Raw genomic sequence first — 15185 nt, forward strand, 5'->3', positions numbered from 1 at the left:
TTTTGACCATTTTGAATGTACAGCTGCCCACTATTAGCGAAGATTTGTTGCTCAGAACCTTGGGATACTTGTTGGAATTGATGTTGTTAGTATTGCACCAGCCATGGTTGTGAAGCCATGTGCTGTCGCCCGATACTAACCGTTTGACCAAGGTGAGGGGTAATTGTACCCGTCTGTACCTGTGTCGCTCCACTATTCGGCGATTGTGGTTGAGTCGCAGGGTCAAGGGGCTGTTGCATTACAACCTGAGAAACCTGAGGTTGGCATACAACAGGCATCGTTTGAACTTGCGACACCATCACAATAGCTGGCGTAGTCGGGATATTCGACATAGGTATGCATTGTTGCATTGAATACACAACTCTTGGTTGTTGAGGTAGTATAGGTACCCAACCACTTGAGGTAATTCTAGTATAACCTGAATGTTGTTGTGAACTCCCGTATGGATATCCTCCCGGAGGGGGTAATGAAAGGGTATACTGCCCCCCATACGGTGGTAATCCAGAACTCAAGGGAATTGTTTGCCCTTGGGGGCCGGACTGCCCAAATTGACCTCCAAATGGATCAATTTGTTGAGGCTCAGCATAAGATTTTTCGGATATTATTCCGGATGAACAAACAGGAATGGACCATACTGTCGAAATAGCCCCTAAGTGGGCTCCTTCTAGCGGCTGAGAGCTAGTCAGGACAGATGGTATACCAGCGAACATTGTCGGAGTGATAGCAGGGAGTTCTGTCATCGCTGTGTCAGACGACATAGTCCTAGATGTTGACTGTTGTTCATACATTTGTAGTCTATCGAGAAGATTACCTAGTGATTCTACAGGAGCTTCCGCTGGTGGTAGACCAACTTCTGACGAAGAAGGATATAGAGTGATCCCTACTCCAAAGTGCGTTGGAGTACTTGTTTGAGGATATTCTACAATTTATTCTATTGCAATCAGACCAGGTGGAAGGGGAAGACCGTTAGGTCCGTAAAATATTTCTGGTGCCGAAGAAGGTGTGAAATCGGCAGCGACAGATGTTTGAAGAGTAAGACTCTCCGAACCGGTTGTAGATGGAAATGGTTCAGTAACACAAGTGTTTATTCTCAGACTAGGATCAGTATCACTGTCCTTCTGTGGCTGTTGAACTTCTTCTGTAGAGGCAGGGATTCAAGAAATGCTTGGAGTAACCGAAGTCTCTGATGTCATTGGAACACTTGTTCTAACTTTCATAGGAGATTTGGAACCAGTTAAACGAGTTCACTTTGTCCATACTGGTTTCGATTCCGGAGACAAAGACGGTTCACTCGTAAGCCTCCGTGAACGATGGGGTTTCAATTGACTTTCTTCCACGATTGCGGATTACTCGATCAACTAAAATAAAGGGGAAGTATGTTTCCAAACTAAATGAATTTTAGACGCTTTGACACAACTTGTTTTTTTAGTTTTAACAGTCGAGTGTTAGCTACCTATACCAATAGGTTTCATATTTCATGATTGGCTATGAAGGTCCAAATATGCTCTGCTTTGATGACTCAAAAATCACATATTTCCAAGAGAATCCAATCTATGTATATAGCTAGGTATGGACTTAAGATTTTGATGGATGGTCCAACAGTCTAATCTGGATCATTCCATGGTTTAAATTTGCAGTTGTAGAATAGAGAAGAAAGTCTGTTCAAACTGTTTAAACTTGGCAGACAAGTAGTTCAGGTAGAGAAGAAAAGGCTCCCAACAGCTTAATCTGGGACCTTGGAAGAAATAAGGGTAGAGGTAGATAGAAATAACAAAGAAAAAGCCAAAGAAAAGAAAAGGCAAGTAAGGGTCTGCAAGTCCAAGTGCACCCTCCAAGAAGAAATAAAAAATGTTAGGCAAATAGTTGGGTAAGTAGTTGGGGGTTGCAGAAAGGTTATCTTTACCATTGCAGATGTGTTAACTGTGTTTACCAAGGCAAAGTCTATCAATTGACAAGGTGTTCACCTTCATCAAGTTACAGCAAGGAGCATGACTAACCTCCCTCTTTCCCCCTTCCATTTCATTACTAACATCCCCTCATCAGCTGAGATTCATGGAAGAAGATCATGGTTTCATGGTGGTTCTTGTTCATTCAAAAGCCACATTTCTTGTGTAAAAATCTTTTCATTTTGATCTACTCTTTAAACCAAGTGTTTCACAAACAGACTCAGTGTTTTTTCCTTTTGTTCACCCCGCATCCATATTAACTTTAACTTTACTATGTAAATCCCTATATCACCTTTCCCCTACTAGTATTAAACACCATGGTGTATAAACCCCAAATTGTGTATAAATACCCCTCCCCTTGGCATTATAGCCAATAAGTTCTATGTCAGGGATCAAAGTGACATCTGGCCACTTGGATGAACCTACACCTCATCCCCCCTTTTTTCCTCAAGTCATTCCACTCACTAAACTGTTATTTGCCAAGAAAAACCTTACAAAAACCCCTTTACCCATGAAAACCCTTTGAAACTACCAAAAATCCCGAAAAAACCCACTTTCCGTTGCCTAACCAAAGTTTGCGCGTATATTCGATTTTCGAAATATATTGAAAAAGCATTAAAAAATATGTATTTATTCCTCCGCCCGCTGCCTTATCCACCTATCACGTCATCGCCCCGACAGCCGTCCGATCTGATCTAGAGCATCCAACGGCTCTTATCACATCGGAGCGGCTCCGACGTCCGCCGTTTACCCGCCGTATATACCGGTCACGTCACTCCCCCGATAGCCGTTGGATCAAGCCCTCCAGATCTGACGGTCAGCATCGATATCGGAGCGGGTCTCACGTCCGACGGATATCGTCCGATATCCGTAAAATGGTTACGTCACTCGGCAGCCACGCGTCCTCGCCACAGCTCGTCGGAGGTACGTCTGACAGATTCCCCCCCGTACCATAAGCGGTGCGATATGAAACCGCTGGCTGTTTCCGGTTTCGGCTTTTCCGCCTATGCTACGTCACCTCCGCGTCATCCCACGTCACTGCCACCATGTCGTCACGTCAACCCTTGCGCCCGACCACCTGCCGACCTGGCATGCCACTTCACCATCCCCGTGGACCAATCAGAGCCCGCCACCTCACCTATGACGTCAGCCGGCCCTGACCCCACCTATGACATCATGCTGACGTCAGCAGAAAAACGCGCCAAAAGTCCAAAAAACCAATTATATAGTGAAAATTCGCGTTTTTTCATACTTTTCGCTCATTTGCCATTATTTCTCCTGCATGCTACTTTCACGTCCAAAGTCCACCAACCTGCAGAACCCGACCAGGAGACCAGAGGAGCGCCATTTCCACAGTCATCCGTGACCATCGCCTATTCCTCACCAGGTATTTTCCGCCATAAATCCTTCACGTACCTGCTTTATCTGTTTTGTCCAGCGAAAGAGCTTAGAACAGAGAAAACTCTTAAAATTCACCGGCAGAAATCCCTGCACCTGCCCCTTTGACAGTTGTGGACTCCAAAACTACTAGCTGAGCCTTGTTTTACCTACATTTCATTGAAAAACTAAGTTCTGTCTGCGCAATCGCGGCAGACTCATTCAAACCAAATTTAACTGCTGAGAGAAGACAAAGAGAGGCCAAACATTGATCCTAGTTGCACTATAAATAGTATTTCAATTGCTATTTAGTAGAACCACTCTCTGTTCCTGATAAATTTCACCTCCCTGGTATAGAGGCATTCCTCTGTACTATCCTGCTCAATCAAAATCACTTTGCACTTAATTCAAAATCCTCCTGTGCAATGGAGACACCTGTAGTACTAAATGTTCAACCTCTGAATGCCCCTCAAAAGAACTTGAAATGGCAAACCTTGGCAGATATGGATTACCAAATTACAGAAGAGAAGCTTATGAGCAGCAAATTCCACATTCATCTGTTGAATGAGTTGAAAGCCAAGCATGAAAACGGGACAGATATATTGGGCTTATGGGACTCTTTCCTCCCTATTTTCAAGCTCCCTCAGGTCAACCAGTTCCCTGAACTAATCCACCTCTGTGCTGAACAATATGATGTTTCTCAGAGAGCTGTTGTTGATCCATCTGGTTCAGTACTTTTCTATGTTACCCCTTAAGCTATCAGAGACATGCTTTGCTTCAACCCTCAGAAGAAGTTGGTTCCTTTATCACTGGTAAACCTGATAAAACAAGGGGATAAACTCACAGATGCTCAAGTTGTCAAATTTAATCAATTATACATCAAAACTAACATTGTGATGGGCCCTCCAATTCTTCATGTATATCTCAATGAGCTGGGCAGAGACCTTGCAGATATGATTTCTCCCATCTTGGGATATAGTTCAATTGAGCATATTGATGCAACTGTGCTGGTAATGATGCTTATGTTTGCTCCTGGCAAGTCACCAATCTGCTATGACTATGCCACCTACATATCAGACAAGATTCATGAGAAATTGATGAATTTAAGGAGAGATAGGATGTTCAGATACACGTCCTACATCTACCATTTGATCTTGTACCATCAACATGAGAAGTTTCATTTTTCAATCAAAAGAATGGATGCCCAAGGAAATCCTAGATCAGTGGTCTATTAGTTTTCTGTCTTCCACATCAGACCTGAGTCTCCATACACTTACTGTGAATTCATGGATCTGTTCATCCATCCAGCTATGGCAATGCTGATGAGCTCACCTCCTCCAAGACTCACTGATGACATGCAGAGGATTCTTCAGCTGTCCAAAGCTTACAGCATTGGGGATTGGTACTTCTACCAGAACCACACTGTCATCAGGATATATGGGTGTGATATACCTCCTTTCAAACTACCCAAGTATGTGCCTATGAGGCTATTTGCCCTAGAGTACTTTAGGCAATTTGGCAGAGTTGATGTGCTTCACTTTTCAGGAAAAGGTAAAAAAGCACAGTTGAAGGTCAAAAGCCAACTTGGCCATTTTATCTATAACGAGAGGGAGCAAGGATGGAGGGAAGCAAAGAGAATGCTTGAGGCCCTTGGCCTGCAAACCAGTTTCATATGGGTACCCTATGACCCTAATCATTTCATATCTATAAGGAGGCTCAAATATAAGTTATCTGCCTATGATCACCATAGCATCCCTCACATTGAAAAATATGCAAACCAAGACAAATGGAGGAGAGGGACCTTAGAAGAGCCCTTGTCACAAGAAGAGCTGAACAAGAGAGCACTAAGGAATCTAAAGAAGATGGCTGACTTTGAGCTTTGTTCACAGGTATTCACACTTCCAAGCACACAAACGGGAGCAGCTGAATCCTCCTCAACTGCCAAGCAGCAAACTACCAAGGCCATTGAGAATATATCCAGCAGAGGAAAAGAAAAGGAAATGGAGATAGAGCAGACACATCAAGAGAAGGAGCAGTCACCTCCAGTGACTCAAGAGCAGACAGATAAAGAAAGGCAGCAGCAGGCAGAGCAACAACAACAACAAGATTTGCAGCAAGAAAGAGGGCAACATGACAGACAGCAGCCCTTACAGCAGGAGAGAGTAATTGATACTCCAACTTCCACTGAGCAACAGGCTCAGAACATAGTGCCTCCTAGGCCAGAAGTCACCATCGATGCCTCAATCCTCCAAACTCCTCAAAAGGAGGACTTAAGCAGAAAAAGGGATAGAGAAACTCCCCTCACTTCATCTATCAACCAGGGAGAAAAAAGACAAAGATTAAATGATTTTTCAGAGGAGGACATAGCAATAAGACAGGCATTGGACATGGGCCCACCCAGCAGAGAAGCTTCAGCAGGTTCCTTCCAGCAGGAACAGGACAGGACTATGGGAGGGGAGGTCAGCTCCTCCAGCCAACAAAAAGAAGGAGAAGTAAGCATCAAACAGCAATTCATAGACATCAAAAGGAGGAATGAGCCTATAAAAATACAGCTGTACAATCATCTGCTAAACATGGCTCCTACTAATCAGCAGAGACTTATGTCTGCCTTTGATGTAGGTGAAGGCAAAATGATCATGAGTCATTTTATGCCCACAAAACTGCAACCCCAATCTGCCTCAGATTACCTCAGGACCAACCTGGAGGTCATGGCCAAAGACATACACCCAATGGACCAAATTGAACTGCACAAACAAATTGGTGAGATGGTGTATGCCTCCTTAGCAGATGAAACATTGGAAAATTATAAGCTAAAGAGCAGCCTCAATGCCACAGCCTCTCAGCTGGAATTGGAGAAGGCATCATCCCAGGCAAAGGACAACAGAATAAGGTCCCTCAAAGACATAATCATTGAAATTGGGCATGATCCCAAAGATATTTCAGGGATACAAGAAATCTTGAAGTTGAGGGATGCTGACATGGCTGCCATGAGAAAGAAAATCAAGATCCCAGCTACCATTCACCCTCAGACAGATGAGGTAGCCCAACAAAGGCATGAGAAGGACACCATAGATTTGTTGATCTCCATTTATAAACAGCTGGTTCAAGCACAAGAGAAGTTGGGAGAATCAGAGGCTGCAAAGGCAACATTACAGGCATCTCTGAAACAAAGAGAAGAAGGGCAGACTTCTCAGCCTCCTCCTCAGATCATCAATCTTGACGAAACTGCTCCTATCACTGCCCCTCCTCCTCAACAGACCGAACAAACAGCAACATCTACTTCAGCAGCGCCAACAACTACAGAGCAGGCCCAAAGCCTAGATATGCAAAAGCTGAAGAACGAAATCCAAGTCCTGGAAGCTCAAATGTTGGAGCTCAATTCAGCCAAAGAATCTTTGGCTAAAATCAATGATAGATATGATAAGTCCAAACAAAATGTGGCAGAGAAGGACAGGGAGGTGAAAGCCCTCAAAAACAAAATAAAAGAGCTAGAGAATGAGCTCAAGTTAGATAAAGTGGTGGCCGAACTGAAAATAGTGCTATGGGCTAACATTGGTCAATCTATCAATGAGCAGTGGCCATATATTGAAACTATCCATGAGCAACTAGAGCTCATCCCAAAGGCACAGAGGGAGATTCACAGATCAAGAGCCAATTGAGCAATATGCCTGAAGTGGCCACTAGAATGATCAATGTACTTAACCATAGAACAAGTTCTCAGTTAGCTACCATGGGAATTACAAACAGAACTGAGACTATCCAAATGGTCAAAAGGGTTCTCACACTGAGAAACTTAGTGCAAACATTGGAGAGAAGAACCCAGGATATGCAGACTGAGGTGAAAAAGTTTTTAGAAAAGTTTCAAGTGTTAGAAAGCAGAGGACTCCCTGGCTTACTGAACAGCGCAGGGAGATTGTTCACACATGACCAGTATGCTAAAAGGGTCAATACATTTGCCACTAGCCAGATCAATGATAAGCCCAGCACCTCAGAGGAAACAGGGCCAGCCACAAGACAGTCTCTTTACAACAGAGTCGAGAATCTGTTTTTCATAATGAATGAGATCAATCACCTGTTTGGGGTGGCTCCCAATTTCTTCAAATACACAGAGGCAGAGGAGACAATGGATGCTATTCTCAGGCATCAACTCCCTACGCAAGAATGGTGGACAAATGCAATACAGAAGATTTTGTAAACAGGGAGCCACTTAACAATTTTGTTTCTTAAAGAATATCAGTTGTCATGCAGAGCACAGTTCAACAAAATCAGCATGCATTATGGACTAAAGCTGAGCCAACTCAGCAGATGTATCGGCCAACAAAGCAGAAATAGAAAACTGCAGGTGGCAGGGCCGAGAAAATAAAGCGCAGCAAGAAATAAAGACGCATTATCTAGCGTTAAAGAAAAACGGCTCAACCGACTCAATGACCTCCAAAGGTCAGATTACCCTCTGACAGACATAAAGAGCATTTATGCTGCATTCAAAGTTGCAATAACTTCTTTTCCTACTTTCTGTACGCATTTATGAAGATATTTTCTCTCTCAGATGACTCAATACCTGAGATATTTTGTATAAGCATTGCTATAAAGTCCCCTTCGCATGAGCTTGCAAGGGTTGTTGTTGATTTCTCCTAAAGAAATTCTTATGCTGTAATCCTTTCTGAAGTCTAATAAATAAAGTGATGGAATTTCTCGGATTTCTGAAGTGTTGAATGCGTTCTGGTGTCTGTTGATAACTGCTGGATTCCTGTGTATTTCACCATACAATAAGTCTCTGTAACTCTCTCTGTTAATTAGTTGTTTTGTTAAAATCCATATATGTCATCTGGTTTTCAATACTAAGCAACAAGGAAAAAGAATAACTTTCAGGATTTATTCACTGAGTACCCTGAGTTCGATCTGTGTTGTTTATGAATGTTTTCTTCAGCTGTAATCTAGATAAGTGTAATTCTTAATTGCTGCACTTTCAGAATACACTTTTCACAGTGGCCTTTGTCACAGGAATTCAAGTTATGCTCCTGTGCAGTGTGTTCACCTTCACCTCACCAACTTAAATAGAAAATTCTTAATTGCTTTCTATTGGTTGACATACATCACCATTTAATCTAATTTTGTTTGTCTAAAATACACAATAGGCCCTGCAGTTTGAACACCACCAATCCTGCATATCAAATCATTTCACACTCCAGACTGCATTGCCCAATGGTATTTCACTACCTAAACACTATATCATAAGACCTGAAAGAAATCCTTCAACCAAAATATAAACCAAAACCTGAGCATAATAGCTAGCCTAAAACACCATCATAACAGAGACAAATCATAAAGAGAGAGCCCTCTCTGATTACAGTTTGGCTAGAAACTGTGATCCAAATATTGGTTAGTGGTTACCCCGGCCGTATTCCCTTGGGAGTCATAGGGAACAACCTGGGTGTTAACATAATTGGCGACTCCACTGGGGAGTGCTTGAGATTTTTTTTTACTATATATCTTCCTTAAGCTGCTATCAAGCCTGAAATAAGTCAAGAGGCCTTTAATCTGTTTCTGTATTACATTAACAGTTTTAAGGAGGAGCTTGTTTTGGGAATCTTCATCTTAGCTCTGAGAATATATTACCATTCCAAAATCTTCATCCAGTCCCTTCAGATATAAAAATTTCCCACAAAATCCTAAAAACAGGTAGAAACTGGCTCCTAAGAAAAATCCACGGCATACTAGGGCTAATCCTGACCCAAATCCACCCATCATTGTTGATAATCCAAATACCATCCCTAGAAACATCAGGAAGCAACAAAGGCAGGATCAACCTACTATTTTGACCTCAGTTACAGACTTTCCTAACCTTTCTACTCCACTTAAAGTCCTCTTTCGGTCTGCTCCAAGTTCCCCTAGTTCACCATCTACATCTCAAAGTTCTCCTCCCCCATCTTCATCCACTGCACATATCCCCTTGAACCACACTTTAGGTTCAGCTTCACCTGTAACCCCTGTGGTACCCACTGTTCCTATTATCCCAGCAGCCCCTATTAATACACCCAACCCTCCTAATATGGCAAATAGATATGCACCCTTGCAGCTACCTGCTAATCCTGCAGCTCTACCCCAGGATTACCAAACCAAAATCTCATATTTTGACTCCACTGGCCCTTATTATGCTATTCAACATGCTAAGAGGATGCAAGATCACTTTGAAAACTATGAAATAGATGATGACAGTGTGAGGATGAGAATTTTTGTCCAAAGCCTGACAGGTGATGTTAGAACCTGGTTCAGGTCGATTGCTTCAAATACTATCACGACCCCTGATGAGCTTTATCAAGCCTTTACTACCAGATGGGAGAAGAAGAAGGATCCCCTGCACATACTTGGTGAATATGAAACAATCAAGAGAGGTCCTCAAGAGACTGTTCTGGAGTATTGTGCTAGATTCAACAATGTGTACAATGCAATACCACAAAACCTAAGACCTCCTCCTGACTTGGCCTTGTACAAGTTCCCTGATGGATTTGATTCTGACATGGCATATCAGTTGAAGGAAAGAGAACCTGAGACCCTTGAAGACACCCAGAAGGCTGCTGTCACAGTGGTAGCAAACCTGATTGCCAAAAGAAACAGGGCAAGGTTAGAAAAGAGAAGAATATACAAAGAAGAACCCACAGCCTTTGATCAAAAGCTTGATGCCATACTCAACAGCATGAAAAGATTGGGTGACAGGGTGGAATCAGTTGAAAGAAAAGCATCATGGGAAGCACCAAAAAACAATCCTCCTAGGAATCCAAATTTTAGGAGAAATCCAAACCCGAACGTTGGCAGGGCAAACCCTGATCCAGAAATCAGACCCCCTTTTCAAGAAAATTATGCAGAAACTTCCACATCAGCAGAGCCCAATGAAGATCCTGAGATTAATTTAATAGGGCTAGATGGTGAAAGTCAAGTTTTCTTAACACAAGAAGATCATGAGGATGAGGAAATCAAACTGTTCCAAACTAAATCAGGTGAATCCTTTGACTTTAAACAAGGCTATGACACTGCTGTTTATGAAGTCCATAAACAGTACAAGCTAAGGAGCAGAACTGTGAATGTCAACCAGCCTGAAAAGAAAAAGGATAATCAGCAGCCTGAAAGAGTTATAGTCACAGAACCTAATGACCAACCAAACTTACCTACCAAAGAAGTGATTGTTGAAGAGATCACTGAACCACTGTCCTCAAGACAGCAGTCTGTGGCTACTGCCTCTTCTCATCCTAATTTAAATGTTACTCCTCAAGAGATGAGTAAGAAGGATAAATCCCAAAGACAAAACAAAGATCAAGAAGAAGATGTAATGAACAAGGAAAGAACTGTCACCTATAACCCCAAAACCCAATCTGAAAAACCTTTTGATCTTGGAACAGAAATTGGTAAAATAAAAATAGCTATTCCTCTCTTGGAATTAGCCAAGCATGACAGCTATAAATTGCAAATCAAAAGGTCCCTTCAACTCACTAGCAACAAAGATGATGTCAATGTACTGGATGACACCCCAGAACTCCTCTTTGGCCCAGAAGTGGATGGAAAAACAGTAGTCACAGGGGTACTGCCTTTCTATGTCAGTTTACATATTCATGACAAAATACTACATAATGCAATGTTTGACTCAGGTGCCTCTCACAATCTCATGCCAAAAGCAGTCATGGAGAGATTGAATTTAGACATAACAAGACCATACAAGGATCTGTTTTCCTTTGACTCCAGCCAAGTCAAGTGTCTAGGTCTCATAAAAGACTTATGTGTGTCTCTAGTTCAATACCCAAACAAGACAATCCTAATGGATGTGGTAGTTGTTGATATCCCACCTAAGTATGGAATGTTGTTATCAAGATCATGGGGGGCCAAACTCCAAGGTTCCCTACAATTAGACATGTCATATGCCACCATCTCTGTGTTTCGGCAACCAAAAAGACTGTACAGAGAAACACTAATGAAGTACATGGTCAGCAGTGAAGAAAAACCTCAAAATTTTCCTATATATGCTGTCCATTCAGACATAGACTCATACATTCTCTTCAATGATACAACTACTCCCTCCAAAGGTGAAGTTGAAACCAAGATATTCATACAAGAGGAAGATGCAAATAAGAGTAGTATCACTCATGAAACAACAGTCAATCAAACATTTGATAGTGTTGTTGCCTTAGTTGTCAAGAACATCCAATTAAATGATGGGACTGTCCTAGAAGACAAGCTAGAGAAAAAACCACAATTGCTACTTACATTACCAGCCCATGAACAGATCATAAAGCCTCCTCCCCAACAAGATATTCTATGGTTCCTTGAATTTGATGGCTCAGTCAACAAATTAGGGGCAGGAGCTGGAGTTTGGGTACACAATAAGGAAAATAGTCATGCAGAAGGCAGAGCCTATAGATTGAATTTCAGATGTACTAATAACATGGCAGAATATGAAGCTCTTTTACTAGGACTCAAGTTGGCAAAATTCTTACAAGTTGCCAGGTTTCAATCATGGGAGATTCAGATTTAGTTATCCAACAAGTGAAAGGAAACTTTATCACCAATGACAAAAGACTAAGGACCTATAGGTCTGCTGTTGCTGAGGTACTAAACTTTTTCTCTGAATTCCAAATTACTAAAATTCCCAGAACCCAAAATCTACATGCTCATAGTTTAGCCACCTTTGCAAGTACCTGCAAGTTGCCCTTTGAGCCCCACCATTGTTTTACAGCTGAGGTAAAACACCGACCATCCATACCAAACAACATCAATGATTGGCAAGTATTTGAGGATGACAAGCAAATAAACCATTTTTTAACACTACAGCAAGAATTTGCAGGATTAAATATTGACAATGAGACAGCAAGTCAATCACAAATACTTGAGTCAGCAAGTCAATCACAAATACTTGATGGAGCAAGTCCATCACAAATACAGTTTCAACCGACTGCTCAGCCAATATCACCTAGAACTGCAAAACAAATGCTGAATCCAACTATTTTCAATATAGAAAACATCCAGCAAATTCAACAAGTTGACTGGGAAGAAGGAGTGTCCAATGCTGAAACTGAAATCATTGAGCTAAAGGACAATTTTCTACCAACAGGCCTAACCCCACTAGAGGACATCTTTGATTCAAATGATATTTCCAGAAAACCAAAAATGCAGCCCCTAAATGCAGCCATTGAAGAGTGCAACATAGGAACAATTGACAAACCCAAGATAATTAAATTATCTGCTTCCTTACCTCCTGACCAAAAGCCAAAATACATTGACCTCTTCAAAGAGTTTCAGGATGTTTTTGCATGGAGCTATGAGGACCTAAAGTCCTATGACACCTCTGTAATCCAACACACTATCCCTCTCAAACCTGATCAAAAGCCCTTTAAACAAAAACTGAGGAGAATCAATCCTATGCTTCTCCCAGCAATGGAACAAGAGGTACATAAAATGTTCAAAGCAGGCATCATAGCACCAATCAGATTCTCGGAATGGATCTCAAACTTAGTCCCTACAAGAAAGAAGACAGGGGAGATCAGGCTGTGTGTGGACTTAAGGAATCTAAACCAAGTATCCTTAAAATACAACTACCCCTTACCCAAGATGGATCACATTCTTCAAAGGGTGGTGGGGTCCTCAAGGATCTCATTACTGGATGGATTTTCAGGTTTTAACCAGATCTTAGTTCACCCTGATGATCAGGACAAAACAGCATTTACAACCCCATGGGGAACTTTCAAATATGTAAAGATGCCTTTTGGCTTGAAAAATGCAGGGGCAACATTTCAAAGAGCAATGGAAATTGCTTTTGCAAAGGAGATTCATGACTTTTTAGTCATTTATCTAGATGACCTAACACCTTTTTCAAAATCAGACCAAGAACATATAAAACATCTAAGACAGATCTTCCTAAAATGCAGAAAATATGGAATCTCCTTGAACCCTAAGAAATCCCTGTTTGGTTTAGAAGAAGGCAAGCTCTTAGGACACATCATCTCAAAAGATGGCATTAGAATTGACCCAGATAGGATACAAGCTATCCTGCAAATGCCTCACCCAAGGAATGTCAAAGAATTACAAGGATTCTTGGGAAAAATCAATTTCTTGAGAAGGTTTATCCCAAACCTATCAGAGCTAACGAGATTATTAAATAACATGCTGAAAAAGGATTCAAAAGTGAAGTGGACTGTTGAAGCAAATCAAGCATTTGAAGGTATAAAATTGGCCCTTACCCAGACCCCAGTTTTGACCAATCCTCAGTTTGACAGAGAGTTTATCATTTTCTCTTTTGCTTCCCAACATACTATTGCTGCTATTCTGTTGCAAAAAGATGACCAAGGAAATGAAAAGCCAATTGCTTTCTTTAGCAAGGCTCTTAGAGATGCACCTTTGAAGTATCAAATCATGGAAAAACAAGCTTACGCTTTAGTCAAAGCAATTAAAGACTTTAGGATTTATATCCTTTATTCCCATGTCAAAGCATATGTGCCAAGTCCTATTGTCAAAGACATTCTCACCCAAGAGAATTTAAAAGGTAGGAGAGGAAAATGGATTGCCAGCATCTTGGAATTTGACATTGAGATAAAACCTACAAAACTAATAAAAGGGCAAGGCTTGGCCAAATTAATGACAGAAACAAATTTTCAAGCCTTAGACATCAATCAGCTGGACAGTGAAACAGAGCTGGCGACTCCAAAGATCAATGTAGCCTTTGAACAATCCCCCTGGTACTCTGATATCTGTTATGTGTTACAAAACCTGTGTGCTCCCCCAGGACTGTCCAAAACTAAGTGTAGGTTCTTAAAAATGAAAACATCAAGATTTTGTGTGATGGATGGCAATTTGCTTTGGAAAAACCATGAAGGTATATTGCTGCACTGTTTAATTGAAAAAGAGATTAACAATATCATGCAAGAGTTTCATGCAGGAGACTGTGGTGGACACTTGTACTGGAAGTCCACTGTGGATAAAGTACTAAGGGCTGGATACTACTGGCCCACCATGTTCTCTGATGTCAAGAAATTTATCACATCATGTCATAAATGCCAAGTGTTTGAGGGAAAGAGACAACTGCTGCCACTTCCTTTAAGGCCTATTGCAACAGAGAGACCTTTTCAACAATGGGGATTGGACTTCATTGGGGAAATTCATCCCTCATCTTCAGGCCAACATAGATGGATCTTAACAGCCACAGACTACTTCACTAAGTGGATTGAAGCTGCCCCATGCAGACAAGCAAATGATTCAGTAATCATTCAGTTCTTGGAGAACAACATACTGGCTAGATTTGGCTGCCCTGATAAAATAATAACAGACAATGTTGCTGCTTTCAGATCCAAGAAAATGGTGAATTTCTGCCACAAATTTCATATTACTTTGGGCCATTCTACTGCATACTATCCTCAAGGAAATGGCCTTGCTGAATCATCAAAAAAAAACCTTGTAAATATTATAAAGAAGGTGCTGGAAGAGAACAAAAAGAACTGGCACAAGAAACTAGTCAATGCCTTATGGGCAGATAGACTAACAACCAAGAGATAAATTGGGACCAGCCCATATGAGTTGGTTTATGGATTAGAGGCCAAATTCCCCTCTTCACTAGGAGTGCCTGTTATGAAGCTTCTTCAAGAAAGCCAAGCTGAACCAAATGATATGCAAAGAAGGATAAATCAAATCATAGGTCTGCAGCAAACCAGAGATCAAGTTTTCAGCAGAGTCCAGGTATTACAAGAAAAACTAAAGAAGGCCTTTGACAAAAGAACTAAAGCAGAAGATTTTAATGTTGGTGATAGAGTCCTCAAGTGGGATGCAAGGAGAGAAGACAAAGGAAAACATGGAAAGTTTGATTCCTTATGGAGAGGACCATTTGCT

This window comes from Pinus tabuliformis, chromosome 3_1 (assembly GCF_031772625.1).
Source record: "Pinus tabuliformis cultivar Carrire ecotype Pingquan chromosome 3_1, CPIR1, whole genome shotgun sequence".
NCBI lineage: Eukaryota > Viridiplantae > Streptophyta > Pinopsida > Pinales > Pinaceae > Pinus > Pinus tabuliformis.